This window comes from Salmo salar, chromosome ssa12, assembly GCF_905237065.1.
Source record: "Salmo salar chromosome ssa12, Ssal_v3.1, whole genome shotgun sequence".
NCBI lineage: Eukaryota > Metazoa > Chordata > Actinopteri > Salmoniformes > Salmonidae > Salmo > Salmo salar.
The window spans coordinates 91,577,100-91,584,599 of NC_059453.1; the positions used below are offsets into that span (position 1 = coordinate 91,577,100).

A 7,500-nucleotide genomic window follows, 5' to 3' on the forward strand; every position below is an offset into this window, starting at 1 on the left:
GGCTGGGCTCCCTGCCTGTGCCATTAAACCCCTACAACTCATCCAGAACGCCGCAGCCCGTCTGGTGTTCAACCTTCCCAAGTTTTCTCACGTCACCCCGCTCCTCCGCTCTCTCCACTGGCTTCCAGTCGAAGCTCGCATCCGCTACAAGACCATGGTGCTTGCCTACGGAGCTGTGAGGGGAACGGCACCTCCGTACCTTCAGGCTCTGATCAGGCCCTACACCCAAACAAGGGCACTCCGTTCATCCACCTCTGGCCTGCTCGCCTCCCTACCTCTGAGGAAGCACAGTTCCCGCTCAGCCCAGTCAAAACTGTTCGCTGCTCTGGCACCCCAATGGTGGAACAAGCTCCCTCACGACGCCAGGACAGTGGAGTCAATCACCACCTTCCGGAGACACCTGAAACCCCACCTCTTCAAGGAATACCTGGGATAGGATAAAGTAATCCTTCTAACCCCCCCCTTAAAAGATTTAGATGCACTATTGTAAAGTGGTTGTTCCACTGGATATTATAAGGTGAATGCACCAATTTGTAAGTCGCTCTGGATAAGAGCGTCTGCTAAATGTCTTAAATGTAAATGTAAATGTAAATGATAAACATCTGTTCTGATAAGACTGACTGACTGTAGACATGGAGCTGCACTATCAATCTAATTCACATGATCCATATCGCAAGAGATCCATTTCATATGCAATATTTTGAAATGCATTTCAGAAAGTCTAATGTCCGTTTTTATAGTTTACTCTTGTTTTTTTTTCTCCTAATGTGGCTGCTTCCCACAGACAAGCCCCGCCCCCTGTCACTCAAGCAGCTCAGCTCCTCCTCCTCTCTGTTCGTCACTATTGACCAAACAGTCATGCTGTCAACCCATTGGTCCAAACAAGAATGACGTTGCTTTCCACTTTGTTTCTTAATATAAGTCATTCTATTTCTAGGATTCCAACAGTTTCAGTAGAAAATGGCAATTTGAAAGTTTGTGTGTATGTGTTCTGTTGTAGTTTACACCTGAACCAGCTGACAAGAGTAAACACATGGACGCTGATGGGATTCCCAATTACGTCACATATCCATAGTCCATCTGCTACCCTGCATGGATCCACACATGGAACAATTCATTACATGGTACAATTCAGTTTATATCCACACTATAGTGCTGCATCTATCTATTGACTATGTCTGTCTGTCCTCTAGTCAGGTAAAAAAATTATTGGCACCCATAATAATCTCTTTCTCTGAGGAATTGTATTAGTGTAAAATAAGATAATTTCCCTTTTTTTTGCAAACAATATAACTCAGTATTTGTATGATTTATTTCATACAGTATTTTTTGATCATATTTATCAACGGTGCCAATAATTTTGAACCTGACTCTATCTATCTACACTGCCTTCAGAAAGTATTGATACCCCTTGACCTATTCCAAAAATATTTGTGTTATGTGAATTCAACATTTATTAAATAAGATTGGTGACGAAAAACAATCTACACACAATACCCCATAAGGACAAATTGAAAACATGTTTTTAGAAATTTTTTCAAATGTATTGTAAATTACATACAGAAATATCTAATTTACATACTGTAAGTATTCACGTCCCTGAGTTACCTTAGGCAGCGATTACAGCTGTGAGTCTTTCTGGGTAAGTCTCTAAGAGCTTTCCACACCTGGATTAGACAATATTTTCACATTATTCTTTTCAAAATTCTTCAAACTCTGTCACATTGGTTATTGATCATTGCTACACAACTATTTTAAAGTCTTGTCATAGATTTTCAAGTAGATTTAAGTCAAAACTGGAACTTGGCCACTCAGGAACATTCACTGTCTTCTTGGTATGCAACTCCAGTGTATATTTGGGGAAAGGGAAAGGGGGGTACCTAGTCAGTTGTACAACTGAATGCCTTCAACTGAAATGTGTCGGCATTGTGTTTTTAGGTTATTGTTCTGCTGAAAGGTGAATTCTTCTCCCAGCAGACTGAACCAGGTTTTCCTCTACGATTTTGCCTGTGCTTCACTCCATTACGTTTCCTTTTTATCCTGAAAAACTCCCCAGTCCTTAATGATTACAAGCACACCCATAACATGATGCAGCCACCTCTATGCTTGGAAATATGGAGAGTGGTACTCAGTGATGTGTTGTATTGGATTCGCCCCAAACATAACACTTTGTATTTAGGACAAAAAGCTAATTGCTTTGCCACTTTTTTGCAGTATTACTTTAGTGCCTTGTTGCAAACAGGATGCATGTTTAGGATTAGTTTTTAAATCTGTACAGGCTTCTTTGTTTTCACTCTATCAATTAGGTTAGTATTGTGGAGTAACTACAATGTTGTTGATCCATCCTCAGTTTTGTCCTATCACAGCCATTAAACTATGTAACTGTTTTAAAGTCACCATTGGCCTCATAGTGAACTCCCTGAGCGGTGTCTTTCCTCTCCGGCAACTGAGTTAGGAAGGACGCCTGTATCTTTGTAGTGACTGGGTGTATTGATACACCATCCACAGTGTAATTAATAACTTCACCATGCTCAAAGGGATATTCAATGTCTGCTTTTTTACATTTTTACCCATCTACCCATAGGTGCCCTTCTTTGTGAGGCATTGGACAACCTCCCTGGTCTTTGTGGTTGAATCTGTGTTTGAAATTCAATGCTCGACTGAGGGACCTTACAGATAATTGTATGTGTGGGAAACAGAGATGAGGTAGTCATTAAAAAAATGATGTTAAACACTATTATTGTACACAGAGTGAGTCCATGCAACTTGTTATGTGACTTGTTAAGCATTTTTACTCCTGAACTTATTTAGGCTTGCAAAAACAAAGGAGTTGAATACTTACTGACTCAGGACATTTCAGCTTACATTTTTTGATTAATTTATAACAATTTCGAAAACATAATTCCACTTTGACATTATGGGGTATTGTGTGTAGGCCAGAGACAATAAAATCTACATTTAATCCATTTCAAATGCATACTGTAACACAACAATCTACACTACATGATCAAAAGTATGTGGACACCTTCTTGTTGAACATTTAATTCTAAAATCATGGGCATTAATATGAAGTTGTTCCCCCCTTTGCTGCTGTAACAGCCTCCACTATTCAGGGAAGGCTTTCCACTAGATGTTGGAACATTGCTCCAGGGACTTGCTTCCATTCAGCCACAAGAGCATTAGTGAGATCAGGCGCTGATGTTGGGCGATTAGTCGGCGTTCCAATTCCAAAGGTGCTCGATGTGGTTGAGGTCAGGGTCTGTGCAGGCCAGTCAAGTTCTTCCACACTGATCTTGACAAACCATTTCTGTATGGACCTCGCTTTGTCCATCGGGGCAATGTCATGCTGGAACAGGAAAAGGCCTTCCTAAAACTGTTGCCACAAAGTTGGAAGCACAGACATGTCTAGAATGTCATTGTATTTTGTAGTGTTAAGATTTCCCTCCAATGGAACTAAGGGGCCCGAACCATGGAAAACAGCCCCAGACCATTATTCCTCCTCCACCAAACTTTACAGTTGGCACTATGCATTCGGGCAGGTAGGGTTCTCCTGGCATCTGCCAAACCCAGATTTGTCCGACGGACTGTCAGATGGTGAAGTATTTTTCATCACTCCAGAGAACGCATTTCCACAGCTCCAGAGTCCAATGGCGGCAAGCTTTAAACCACTCCAGCCGATGCTTGTCATTGCGCATGGTGATCTTAGGTTTGTGTGCGGCTGCTTGGCCATGGAAACTCATTTCATGAAGCTCCAGACAAACAGTTATTGTGGTGATGTTGCTTCCAGAGGCAGTTTGGAACTCGTTAGTGTGCAATCAAAGGAAAGATGATTTTAACGCGCTACGCGCTTCAGCACTCGGCGGTCCCATTCTGTGAGCTTGTGTGGCCTACCACTTTGTGGCTGAGACGTTATTGCTCCTAGACATTTCCACTTCACAATAACAGCTCTTATAGTTGACCAGGGCAGCTCTAGCAGGGCAGAAATTTGACAAACTAACTTGTTGGAAATGTGGCATCCTATGATGGTGCCACGTTGAAAGTCACTGAGCTCTTTAGTAAGACCATTCTACTGCCAATGTTTGTCTATGGAGATCGGATGGTTGTGTGCTCTATGTTATACACCTGTCAGCAACGGGTGTGACTGAAATAGCCGAATCCACTAATTTGAAGGGGTGTCCACACATACACTATACTGTATTTACAAATCTATCTATCTATCTATCTATCTATCTGAGCCTCTTCACACTTTTTGTAAAAATACAGTCAGCTTATTACCATATTATATCATATTATTCAAATGTAAACTTGTGTACTTGCTACATCTCAGCCGCTACCTCGACACTCGGCCAACAGTTGCCCCCCTTGAAGCAGGGCAGCGTGGACACAATTGCCTCAGAACTGTCCTTGATGTAGCGTGTGACATAGTAAGAAATCAGCCGTAAAAAACGGTTTTATACGGGCTATGATGGAACCAGATTATTTTTCTAATCAGGTCATAGGGTTTTATAAAAAAAAATCCTGGAAAAACTCCTGGCCCTAGGGAGGATGGAAACATTAAAACCCTTTTCCCAGACAAAGACACAACAACTGCAATTGGACAAAAACTAACAAGACTGAGCTTGCAGTATGCAGGGTACTAGGAGCTAAATCATACGTTTATTTATTTTTTATGTCAGGAGAACGGAAGTGAAAAGTTCGCCTATTCTGGGAATATACATTTTTAGGTTGCAGGGAGGTTCTGAGAACGTTTTTCTATGGTTCCCCGAAAGGTTTCCTGTGAGATTTTATTCACTTTCTGAGAACGGAAATTCTAGGTTATTAGAAGGTAAATACATAACATTCTCAGAACGTTTCAATAAGACTTTTAATAACACTGCTAGCTTAGCTTGGGTTAACTGTGAACTTGAAGTACAGATAGGATACATGGATATTCATTTGCTTAGCCATTAATCATGCAAACACATCATTTTTATTGTGGCACGGCGTCAGTGAGATTCAAACCTATGATCTTCTGTTCTCTAGCCATAGAATTAGTCCACAGGCACTCATTTTAGATCAGCTGTGGCCAATTAGTGGACGCGGCCAACACACCTGAACACACTTCACAAGATAGAGGATAGAGAGGGTTTTGTCGACGCTGAGAACGGAATGTATATTTTGAAATAACATTCTTAGAATGTTCCTAATGTTTTCTTGTGGTTTTTATGGAACGTTTTCTGAATGTTCTGAAACCATGGCTTTAAATAGAACCACGAGGAAACCTGCAGAAAACATTATGCTGAGGTACTGAAATTCCCAGAGAAGAACGTTATTTCTTAACGTTTTCGGATCAGTTTGATAACATTACTTTAAACAGAACCGGCGTGCCAGAGAGTGCTCAGAGTGCGCTGTCAGATTTTCCGTTTTGTAAATTCTGAGCGTTTCTCTCTCTGAGCGTTCAGAGCGCACACTGGAAGCTCTGGCGGAGGAGTTTGTTTGATCCGAGCGTTCTGACCTCAAAACAGCGGTCAAACACCCAAGCTAACTGGCTAATGTTAGCTAGCTTGCTAGCTACTTCCAGACAAAAATGAGAGAACAGCTCACTGACCATTTTATTCGCCCTAGCAGAGCTGGTCAGGATGTTTTCATGTTATCCAGAGGGTTGGTGACTGTAACTGTGCTGCTGGCAACAATTTAATGATGCTTTTATTTTTCCAACAGTTTACTGACACCGACCATATTCAATACCTGTTGAGCGTTTGTGAATTCGTCAGTTATTCTGCGCTCTGTCACACTGAGACGAAGGTTGTATGCAAAATAACCACAGGCTACCATGCTCTCATCAAGCTCTAAGAAACATATAGTTCTCAGAATATTATGTTTTAGCTGGGTTTGCATCTGTCATTAGAAATAAACCCATACAGTATGTCATCACTATTGTGTTGATTGATTCATTCATTCCAGTCAATCATTTTGGATTAAAAAGTCCTAGATAGTTTCGCTACACGAAGTGTGAATATAAACAAAATTTGATCACATTCAAATTTTCTCAGAAATGTATTTTAGGCTATAAAAACATGATGTTATGTTTCCCCTGGCCCAGATGGGATCAGAGTGCATAGGCTTCTCTAGGCTACCTGCAGCTGTGTCGAGAAAATAAACCCTTTCATTTTCACATACATGCTTGTGAATGGTTTCATTATTCAAGACTGTGGTATGTTTTAGAAAAAACGTTTGTTGAATAGTTTGTGCTTACTGGCTAGTAGTGGCTCAATTTGAGCTGGGGACCCAGAATGTGGCATTGCCAGCCACAATGAAATGTAAGGCAAAGATGTCATGTGAATTGGAAAGTATAATTCTCTTTCAACCACCCCGCTCCTCAGACTCTCATTCATATCTCGTAGTGGGAATAGGGCCTATGTCTAGACTTTTATCAGAGCTCTAGCTGTGGACTTAGAAACAACAAGATACGGAACAGAAGCAGACTCACCCTGTTACGACCATGTTGGCCATTATGAACAGGTTATAGCATGGAGAGAGAGAGACAGGTTGGCCATTATGAATAGGTTATAGCATGGAGAGAGAGAGACAGGTTGGCCATTATGAACAGGTTATAGCATGGAGAGAGAGAGACAGGTTGGTCATTATGAACCGGTTATAGCATGGAGAGAGAGAGAGACAGGTTGGCCATTATGAATAGGTTATAGCATGGAGAGAGAGAGACAGGTTGAGACTACTCTCTCATACAGACTATTTATATAAATGTAGTTGGCCAATGGATGCGGGATTTGGTTCTGGGTTCTGAAAATAGAGACTAAAGTCCCAGAGTCCCAGAGAACCCCCAGAGAACCCCCAGAGAACCCCCAGAGAACCCCGAGAGAACCCCCAGAGAACCCCCAGAGAACCCCCAGAGAACCCCCAGAGAACCTCCAGAGAACCCCCAGAGAACCTCCAGAGAACCTCCAGAGAACCCCCAGAGAACCTCCAGAGAACCCCCAGAGAACCTCCAGAGAACCCCCAGAGAACCTCCAGAGAATCACCCGACAGAGAATCACCCGACAGAGAATCACCCGATGGTGGCACAGACACACAGACGGCCCCTCAGAAGTGGGGAGAAACTAACGGCTAACTAACCTCACACCAAGAACAACTACAACAGAATGACAGAGAGAGAGAGAGAGAGAGAGAGAGAGAGAGATGGAGAGAGAGAGACATTTTTGACTATGTACAGACTCAGTGAGCATAGCCTTGCTATTGAGAAAGGACGCCGTAGGCAGACCTGGCTCTCAAGAGAAGACAGGCTATGTGCAAACTGCCCACAAAATGAGGTGGAAACTGAGCTGCACTTCCTAACCTCCTGCCCAATGTATGACCATATTAGAGACACATATTTCCCTCAGATTACACAGACCCACAAAGAATTTGAAAACAAATCAAATTTTGATAAACTCCCATATCTACTGGGTGAAATACCACAGTGTGCCATCACAGCAGCAAGATTTGTGACCTGTTGCCACAAGA

General features: G+C 42.1%; 1 protein-coding gene across 3 annotated transcripts in view; it reads right to left on the reverse strand.

Annotated features, from left to right (window-relative positions):
• The window catches only part of arhgap9 (Rho GTPase activating protein 9), a 56,103-nt gene that overhangs the window by 37,427 nt on the left and 11,176 nt on the right, over positions 1 to 7,500 (reverse strand). The gene's annotated exons all lie outside the window — the stretch shown is intronic.